The sequence below is a fragment of the Armigeres subalbatus genome, chromosome 2, assembly GCF_024139115.2.
Source record: "Armigeres subalbatus isolate Guangzhou_Male chromosome 2, GZ_Asu_2, whole genome shotgun sequence".
Taxonomy (NCBI): Eukaryota; Metazoa; Arthropoda; class Insecta; order Diptera; family Culicidae; genus Armigeres; species Armigeres subalbatus.
This window is the reverse complement of record NC_085140.1, coordinates 291,553,263-291,564,528: the sequence shown is the minus strand read 5'-3', so window position 1 is coordinate 291,564,528 and position 11,266 is coordinate 291,553,263.

Here is an 11,266-nt window from a genome sequence, read left to right as displayed (position 1 = left end):
CTATATTCACATATGAGTTTCTCATAACATAGTAAATATATTGTTTCTATGTTCACATAATTTAGTTTAACGGCCGGTAATCAAATTACCGATTTCTCAACAGTTGAGCTCTAGTCCCTCGGTAAAAAGTATCAATTTATGAGTACTCGGTTTCACTTCGATGATGAGATGTCAAATATTACAAGTTAATCTGTAAAAACTACTGAGAGCTCAGTAAAAAATACTGAATAATTTGTAAAAAGAATACAGACCTCTGTTATGAATAATTACCGAGCAAAATGTATTTTTATTATTTCGCATTTAGGATAGAAAAATAAAAGAAAAACATTTTAATTCGATATATGTTTATTTTAGAAATTGTTATTTTTCGCACGATTTTAAACAAATCCGATTGAACGATGAAATGATTTCGATTTCCGAACCTAATGAAACGGAACGGTGATAGTAAGCAGCAAATTTGCGATTAGCCCATAAGAATTTCATGCCGAATACTACTGTTCCGATCCATTGTCACTTTGCTTGATCCGAGGTACAAAATTGTGAGGAGGACCAGTTGCTGATCTTCCTATGGACCGTGGCTCACGCGCAGCTTTGAACGCAACATATTGACTTCCTCCGTCCTTGGATGGCACGGAACAAACGCAACGGATGCAGTTATTTTCCTGAAAGTGTACAAATAATGGTGGTATGTGGTTTTATATTTTATTTGAGTGGCTGTGTTGGTTTGCTTACTACCGATAATAAATAAGAAAATATTTATTCGGATGGAATGATATTCACTAATCACTAACTTCAAAACTGAAAAGATCGAAAAGAAATAGCGACCTTTGAGCGTCCTGTGAGTCCGCTGGAACCAACTCTGAAAGGTGTTTGTCGTAAGCTCAGCAAAATATTTTATTTTACTGATTGCCCGGTATTTTATTTGACAATTACAACCAGAGATTGTTAAACAGATCAGCCTGGTATTCAATTTTACTGATGTACTGTAAATTGTTTTACATTGCCGAGAAGTCGGTATAATTTATTACAAAAATCAGTAAATTCCTCAAAATCACGTACTCTGGTTCAAAATCAAGATTACCGAATAAAATCCGCAAAAATATTACCGAGGCGGATTTCTCGATTTAAGGTGTTCGCGAATAAAGTAGTTAAGTTATTTAAACGAATATTTGAATAAGTGTCCGAAACAGAGATCCGCGGCGGCGCGAACATTTGGTCCTTCGAACCGGATAGAAACCAGTGACCTATGGATACAGTCCACAATTTTTTGTTCTCCGTTCTCGCGCCAAGTGGTCGCGTTATATGCGTAGTTTTGGCGCTGTTTAGTCTTATTAGAATAAAAAAATACACAAATGAAAGGCAGCACACACGCTGCTCTGCTTTCGATCCAGCAGCAGCAACGAGTGTAAAGTTCGTGCCCGAACAAAGCGTTTATACCTAAGTAGAAGTAAGCACCGTAGTAAATGTAACTAGATAAGTACCTAGATAAATTATTATACCTACGCATTGGTGGCTCAAAAAACACTTTTGCGTAAACTACGTCTAAGGGGAAGACTCTGATACAGGGTGTAAAACGGAAATTTCCAAATTGAGACTCACGAAATTAGATAGATTTCAAACGCTAATAGCTCCTTTATCTTCAATGGATTTCGAGATTTTATTATCAATCGAATCGGCAACTCTCCAGTAATTTTGTAAATAGGAACTATTAATTATCAACGTAAAACATTAAAATTCCAAATCTTTACCAACTAGTAAAATTTCACAGTTTTCTGACCGCCGTCTGCGGTTGGTTTGCTCTACTTTTGTGCGGTGATTCGCACAAAAAGTACAAAATAGAACCAGAGACGACCGCGGTCGAAAAAGTAGTGTTTGAATGCAGTACAGATGCTGGATATGTTCATGTTAGCAAGAGGTGAATATTAAAATTGATTATCAACTTAAACAAGGTTACACTCTAACTGTTTTGAGGGAATTGAGTAAATTTCGGGATAGAAAGAGAGAGCAATGTATTTTACTAGTCACTGAGTAGGTGAAAGTTAGCGTGTATCCTACTATTTCGGCAGTATAGATAGTGGAATATATAGATGAGCGAAGATAAATCCTTTGTCTCCAAACGAACTGTCAAACGTGTCTCCAAACGAGCATGACATCACGATTTCAATGCACGTGTGCACGGGTAAAAAAATCGACTCAGCCATGCTTTCGCTCATCTATATATTCTACTATCTATATTCGGCAGCATCCCTTTAAAATAACACTTCAAAAGCATTAATCGCCGTTTAATAGGCAATTAACTATTAAATGCAATAATCACTCTTACAATAATAATCGGAGAAAGGCATCATCACCACTGTGAATAAATTTGGGGTTTTAAATAAAATTTTAAATTTCATATCCAACTTCATATATATGAGGTACGCCAATTTTGTTCGAAACATAAATGGATTGGTTCTGATCGAACATGCACGGATGAAATAAACTACCCAATATTGAGTTTATTTCACCGCAACCTCGAAATATTGTAATGGAAGCCAAAATTGAGTAAGTAGGTCGAAGTAGTCGTCTTTACTCCCAGTTAAAAGTACCAACGGAAAATTATTACTCCAATGTAAGTTTTATTCACTCAATTTCGACCTCAGGTAATAAAACTCAAAATTGTCTTCCTGATTCAACTGGCGTCGTTGATTGTTTGGGTCTTTTGTTTTTGACAACAAAAGAAAGAGTGGATGAAAGAGAAGAGAAAAATAACTCAAAAGTAAGTTTAAAAATACTCAATTTTGGGTACTTTTTTCCGTTTGTGGAAAAACTACACATCACACGCGCGAAATTTACCAAACAAGTCCTCGCTACCCCGACCCCATATATCCAACATCCCAATGGTTGTAATTTACTAAGCACGCACGCGCGGTTTGAAGTTTGAAAGAATTACTATGAGAACAGTAGATTTTTCGAAAACCGTTTTGCAACGTTGGTCATTAATATCTAAAATATATGAGTACATTGGCAACATAGGAAACTTAGCATGAATAAATCGTCTTTATGCCAAACAAAGAAGAAAATTATTAAGGAAATACTAAATCGAGTGAAAGAGAAATCGTGAAAATTGAGCACGTAAAGAATAACATACTCAATGAGCATTTTTATTTTTCATAGGGGGAATGACGGTTTGCAGGTTTTGTTCTTTATTGTCAGGTTTTTTTATGACTGATTATGCTCAAATTTGCCTAAACATTCTTTACATATCAAGAATATTGTAGCCAAATTTCGTAAATTTGGTCGACAAAACTCAAAGGTTCAGCCAACTGGTTGTACGCAAGGTGACGTTGAACTACGTAGCTGTATGTAATCTACAGGTTTTCGACTATTCTGTGCGACGAGACCAAAGCAGGCGTTTTCGCCCAGCCTGAATCTGTTTTCGATGTGATGTATATAATTTTTGGACCAACATTTGAAAAAGTATAAAATATTTTTTAAATCATCGAGGATGAAATAAACACTCCTGCGTTTACATACATTTCTAAATTACCAATCGATAAAACTCGATAGAGAGTAAGAATCGTTCGATAATTGTATCTCATTCGAAGCATTGGTAACAATGCCAAAACATCCGATTGAACTTCATTGTTGACATTAAATTGGTATTAATTAGGTTTATATTATTTTAAATGATAATCGTTCACAATTTGAAAAGCACAAGCCTCTTGATAGTATACAGCTGCAACCATTACCGACACAAATACTACAGAGACTTACCACCCATCGCTAGTCAACTAAGCCCGGTGCTCATAACAGAAATAAATAATAATTATTCCTTCACGTGAATTGCGTCGGACTTAGCGTTTAGTCCGGCAGACACCTACGAATCAGCAAAAACGAGCCAAAGAAAGTTTACAGAACGTCTACGCGCAGCGAAGAAAAATTCCGAGCCCACTACTGTATCAATAAGCAGGCGTAAGGCAGCTATCGTCAATAGCCCCCAAGCTTTTCCAAGGAAAACGCAGTTTGTTAGATAAACGAACTGCAGTTAGTTAAAAGCCCTGCAATGGCGGAATAAAAAAAACTTTCAATGAATAACTAAATAAATGCTGATAAATGACTAAGTTGAAAAGCAGGCCAAGTTCTAATTGGAATGTAGTGCTATGGAAGAAGAAGCTTTGCGATGCACTTACTAGATTGACTGATTCTAGTTTTAATAGTAAATATCTACATAGATATTGTAACACACTGAGTCGTTTTACGCGGAAGATAGGGCCGCGTAAATTAAAACAACGTAAAAACCGCATAAATCCCAAAGTATGTCGGAAGGAATGTGAAATCCAGAAACTGCGTGAATAAAAATCGCATAAAAACGATTCCTGTAAAATAACGCGTAACAAACGACTTCAGTGTACATCGGTATGAAGGTTGACTCTTCCTTGATCGAATGGTCCAAGAAAATTGAAAATCCATCGAGAATTGGCTGAGATATTGACGTTCAAAGTCTATCATATTTTCGTGACGATTTATTTTTTTGCAATCGTAAAATGTACCCCATATAGAAAAGACAGACGTGTTCTACGTCAAAACCCCTCCAATATAGAACAAACCCGCCAAAAGCCGTCTTTTTCCCCTACTTTTGCTTACGAAAACTGATCGGTTTGCAAACAATCGTCTTATAGATTTAGAAATATTCTACGAATTCTTCGGTTGATTATATTTAGCCATTAGTGAGAAATCTCGCAAATCGGTCATCCTCATCCAGTTTATTGCGTCAAAGGAAGAATAGATAGAAGAAAGAAACACATAATATGACTATTGACCATTGATGATTCATACAAACTATATTTGATCACTATGTCTGAAACTTGATTATGCATATGTACAACATTGATAGATTTAGATCGGAAAAGGTATTGAGGGTAACTGCCCCTTCGGTGGGGTTTGATCCCACGACCCCAGTTTGCATGACAGGTAGTTACTCCTACTAAGCTACGAAGGATCTCCGTCGTCCACCGCAGCTTAGCGGTATTTTATCATTTGAACGCGTTTTTCAACGATGAATTTTGGTGAAAAATTTTACGATTCAAAATGTCTCCTGTACCGGACACATTGCATCATGTTCAAATGTGACTAAGTTCTGTTACATGAATAAAGACACTATTCAGAATAGTAAATTATTCGCGTGCTTTAAGTTGTAAATATTAAAATCGTTAGTGGAGCTTATTTGACTCTTCAGCTAAATTTTTACATCCCTAATCCAAATTCTTTTTAATGTCCTCTTCAATTTGTTTCTGCTAATTTCTGTGGCTTTCTCAGCAAGAAGAAACAATTGAATTGAAGTGTAAGAAAACAGGGTGAAGACTTTTATTCAACTTCAAGTTTTGTACAATGTTTATCACATGAAGATCTGATATTCCTTGCAGTTAGAAGCCTTTTCAATAGCTTCCTTTTGTAATTAATAAGATGAAGAGGGACCTCTGCAAGCATTATCCGGTATTGGGAGGTGTCCGGCGTTGGAGATCTCCCCTAAATAGTTAATGATCCGCCTCACAAAACGATCTCTCACATAGCGATTTCTATAGTAATTTTCACAAACTTCAAACTGCTCATACTCAATTATATTATAACCAATTCAATTGAAAATTAGGAGGTTCACCAAACAGCAAATGTTATCGTTCAAGCATAAGGGAAGAAAGTCAAAATTTCAATCACTTAGGCTCTAACCAAAATAATTATCTTATGATCTGTTTTACGTAGTTTACGTCGGGCGGTCGTATCTTGTTATAACCTTCTGATTTTTCAAGTTGAAGCGGCGCCCTTTCATTCTGATTTCGATGCTCTGACAATTTCAATAGAATGACACAACTTTAAGAACTGTCGGAAGAGCGGGGAATCGTATGCAGAAACAACCAAAACAGATTTGCAGTTGGACGGCAATCCACGATCAAGAATGATTTCATTCAGTTTCGTAGATTAAATCAGAAATGCTGAAACCGCGAGAAGATTAGAGTTTATAGGCAAATATTAGCATTTCATAGAGTGTTACAGGAATTTGTTTCTTCGTAAAGAAACGAAATTTGCTCAAACCCACTGCAGAGAAATGCTAATAACTTAGCTGGCAAACTCAATCTTCTCGCGGTTTTCTATAACATTCTGTATTAAATTCTTCAAGATCTGGATGAGTATCATGGTTCTTCTTCCTAAGTTGCGTCCAACTGCAATCACGTTTTTGATGTTTTGCTACATTTTCCATATAACTTCCGATTTAGCAAATCGCCCAAACGTTGACCGATTTGGCTGAAATTTTGTCCAGACATCAGGGCATCAAATAGAACGAATAAAGGGCGCCCATCAAAAAATTGAAAAAGTTTTTCCATATATTGAGCCACCCTACGCATAGTATAAATACCCAAGTAACAATTTTCATGCCTGTTAGATTTTTTTAATTCTTATAGCGGATTTATGAAAGCAATCATCATGTTGCTGCTCAGATTTATTGGCGATCTTATTGCTATCAATAAACCTCTAATAAATCTGTTCGAAAAGCTTCAAACGTCAAATGCTGAATGGTCTTGTTAGTAGCTCTACGATTGTAACGAAGAGCATAATAAGTCCAATTTTCAGCTTGATCAAAGCCATTATTTTGGGTCGTAGTAAGTAAATGAATAACCGAATAAGAATATTTACATTGCAAAGGGTTTATAACGGTGTTTAATAAAGCAACATTTTTCTGATCGAAATCTATGATGGCCATTATTGAAAATGGAGAGCCATCTTCAAGTCAGTGAAATTTATCACTGGAATTTATGATTAGACGGCATTTTCGCCGCGAAAGACAGCTTTTGTAAAGGATATAAAAACAAACATATTTGGGTGTAATATTAACTAATTTAGTGAAGATTTATGTTATTGATGTTATAATAATTTTAAATTCATTGCCCAAAACTCTACATATTTTTGCGGGCGCGTAGTGTTTAATCTCATTTTTGCACTAGCTTTCACCATGAAATCGAGGCGCATCTCATTTCCATGAAAGTACATTGGAAAAAAACTTGAAAAAGTATTATTTTAGTCATCCTTATCATGATTTTCATCAACACTTTAGTTTGTTATTATTTGTTTGCAAGATTTTGTTCTTTTTCAAAGCAAATTTTTGACAGTGCCGCAGCCAAATTCTTTTGCGGGCGGCTTGAAACGAATTTTATATACTCTTATAAGAGGTTTATAGTGGTAATCTAGAGGGCCATTTGGACATATCTTACTCTTATAGTGATCATCAGAAGGTAATCATGAAGTAATGGGTTTTATTGTCAGTTCTTGAAATTCGATCTTGAAAACCATTTCTAGAGCAGAATAAAACTTGAAATGTTACTTGGGTAGTGTAAGATGCGATCATTTTCTTCAAGTCGAGTCAAGTACGAGACACTGAAGACGGCCTTACTGTTGAGGTCTAAATACGTATCTGTCAAGATACAATTAGGTGGTGGAATTCAATGGGATTGTATAAACTCGTCTTATGACAAGTGATCCATCCAACGTTACAAAACCTTTCCAAAATCTAAATTAGAGATAAGAAGTTTTTTAGTAGAATGTGCTTACAAGTCTAAATGTTTAGTTTTCACAAACAAAACTTGCCCTCTTGTTATCAGAAATGCCTAAAACTGGTAATACTATCGTAGATCTGAACAGATATAAAGTTGTGAATTAAGGAAGTTTTTTAAATAGTTAGGGTTAAATGAGATTTAGGGTCATTCGGCCGAATGCCGTTTGGCTGACTTGTTGAAATACGTTTCCTTATTAGGTGTGAGAAGTGGAAAGCAAGAAGTGATAAGTGAGGTAGCGATTCGAAAGCAAGAAGTGATAAGTGAGGTAGTCTAGAAAGCAATACGAAGCAAGATTATATCTGAATGAAGAATTAACTAAGCAAAAGGAAGGAGGAGGAAGAAATAAGTAAGAATAAAGAAAGAAGAAGGAAACGAGACGAAGGATGGGATAAGGAAGACGGAAGGCAGAAGAAAGAAAGAAGGGAGAAAAAAGAAATTAAGCGAGACGGAAGTAACAGTGAGGAAGCAGAAAAAGAAGGAAAAGAAAGAAGAAGGAAGAAGAATTGAAAAAGGAAAAAGACGGAAAAAGAAGAAGGATGAAGGAAGAAAAAAGAAGGAAGACAGAAGAAAAAGAAAAAAAAAAGAAAATTGAAGAAAGATAAAGGAAGATGCAAGAAGGAAGAAGGGAGAAAGAAGAAGGAAGTAGGAAGTGGATGCAGGAAGAAGGTAGAATGAAGAAGGAAGAGAAAAAAGGAAGAAGAAGGAAGAAATAATAAGGAAGAAGGAATAAAGAAGAAGTTCTCTGGTCTCAGAGCTCAGTTCATATTTCTCTTTTCACTTCTAACATTTTCACTTAAAAAAAATCTCGAGCCATTGTATATTCCAGCCCCCATTCTCCAACAGAACTATGGATCCATTATCTATAGAATAAGATTAAATATTTTTGGGTTCTGAGAGCGCCTCCCCGTCAGTCCTTCAGACAAATAAACAGGGCAACATACATTAATCATAGACTGAAGTTTATTTCCCAAATAATAAAAAACGTGGCTAAATTAATTTTAAATTTATTATTTGAAGAAACATATCGTAGATAGAAATGTAGCGTTCGGAACAACATATGTGGGTGACATCCCGACTGGTACCAGATGACCGGAAGTCGATTTGAGAAAGCGGGAAGACAATCGTATCTGTGTGCACCGGAAATGTCGTTGGCCTCGTCTGCACGGTTAGATGACTTTACCTATTAATGGGTAAAGTCATCTAACCTTGCAGGATATTGTAAAAATAACTCTGTGTGCTCCCAATTGCAATGTACAGTAGAACCAGTTAAAATCACTGGCGCTTGATTGTTTGAACAGCCCTCGGTATCTCCGAGGGTAAGGTTATAATGTCGGAACCTAGTAGATGGCGCAGATTCAACGATGTCAGGAAAACTGCTTATAATTTTACTGTGGATTGGCGTACCATTTTTGCAGGTTCCAGATGCTTGATGCTGGCTTGGAGCCATAAACTGGAACATGCAGCCTCGTTCTCCGCTTCAGCTTTGGACGGGTGTCCCCACCGGAAATGAACACATCACGAGCAGCATACGATGATACCGTATTGTGTGTGTGTGTGTGTGTGTGTGTGTGTGTGTGTGTGTGTGTGTGTGTGTGTGTGTGTGTGTGTGTGTGTGTGTGTGTGTGTGTGTGTGTGTGTGTGTGTGTGTGTGTGTGTGTGTGTGTTTTTTTTTTTTTTTACAAGGTTAAAGCCATCAAAATTCAAGATAGACACCTGAGCATCCACACTATGCTCGAAAGGAACAGGGATGGGCTCCTCCGACCTGCTAAAATGTGCCTCCGGATAAACGGTCCCTATCTTCCTTGCCTCGATCCCCGGACCACGGATGCTGCGACTACTTAGGGGGCTGTGCTCATGCACTTCTAAAATTCGCCCCTAGTTAGGCTAGTTCGCCGACTGGCTGGCTAATCCACTGCTCCTCAGACGTGTCTGATCCTCGACGGTCATGCACCGATCTTCCTGACTCGAATCCTCCTGACTTCCCCGGCGTCGAGGGTGGTCCACCAGTTCCGGTGAAGAAACTCCGCACTGATGGTGCCCCGACTACCGCGCTATCGCAGGGGACGCTTGCGTCTGCGCCGTCTTCGTCTTCGGTTGCAGAGGTGGTCCGACACGGTGGTGGTGACGTCCGACTGGCGGTGCCCATACCCGAAGATTCCTCTTCTTTCTTCAGCAGGTTGGCAATTCGAGTGCCGAGGTCGGTCCAACGATTCCGGTTGGCAGAAGACTTCCGGTTCGCTGGCGCCCGACGACCCGGGCCAAACACTGCTCACCGGACTCCACTGATTTCCGAAACTACGCTTATTCGCTGGTCACTCCATCTACGCTGCAGTTCTGACGTATTTGCGTCACGACTCTGACACATTCCACGTGCCTTCTCGTGCACATTCGCTCTGCGATGTTGTCCGCCCTAGTGCAGGCATTCCTCTACGTACTTCCGCAAACCTTGGGCAGAATACCACGTGTTCTGGAGTCTCTTCAAATTCTCGCACTCTGGACATAACGGAAGTATGTCCAAACCGATGTAAACTCCGGAAGCATCCGTGACCCGACAGAAACTGCGTCAGGTGAAAGTTCACTTCACCATGCTTTCTGTTCATCCACACCGACAGGTTTGGGATGAGTTGGGGTCCACCTCCTTTCTTCGTACTGTCCCACTCTTGTTGCCATCTCGCCATCGATCACCTCCTTCCTTACGTTTCTGGTGTCTCTTCGCGATAACACTCGATGTCTTCTCCAGGGTGATGCAGATGGGTTGCATCCCAGCAATAACGCATACAGCCCTGACGATATCGTTCTATATGCGCTCCGACTCATGGCCATCAGCCGGAACACACTTTTCAGCTTTTCCGGTTCCATTGGTTTGCGGATTACCCCAAGCGGAACCCCATATCGCAGTATCGATGACGACACTAGCTAGCAGACGCCTCGCGTTTGGACCGCCTACGTTGGCATGATCCTCGCTATTGCGTTCATTGCCTTCGCCGACTTTTCACAGGCGTAGTCAACGTGAGCTGTTGAATTTAGCTGATCGTCGATCATCACCCCAGGCTTCGGTGATCGCTTCGAAGTAATCGCATGGCTCCGACGACGATCTCCATCCGCTGGATCGCTTTGCAGTTGCGACTAATAGCAACTCCAGTTTGTGGTGAGCTATCTGCAGCTTAACACCGCTCATCCAGCGCTCGATCATGGCTATCGTCTCCATCACCACACCTCCACTTCTTCAGAGTCTCGCCCATCACCGCTAGTGACACGTCGTCCGCAAAACCCACGATTTTCACTTCTCCGTAGCTGCAAAGTCAACACTCCGTCGTACATCCCGTTCCAAAGAGTTGGACCAAGTATGAGCCCTGGGGAACACCAGCTGTAACGCGCATCGATTTATGTCCTTCGTTCGATCGTACGTCAGAACTCTACCCTGAAAATAACTTTTCAGGATATTGACGATAGTTGGGGACCGCATTCTGTGCAGCGCGTCGCGATGGCTTCAAAGCTGGCGCTGTTGAACGCGTTCTTCACGTCTATCGTACATGCGCAGTACGATCTCTCGTCTCTTCTGCTTGACGCCTTCTCAGCACTCTCGAGCACGTTCGAATGGCATCCACCGTCGAAACTGCCTCACGGAACTGAACTGCATATTCGACAACCCGCGCTCTCCTCTGTACATTTCGTCAGCC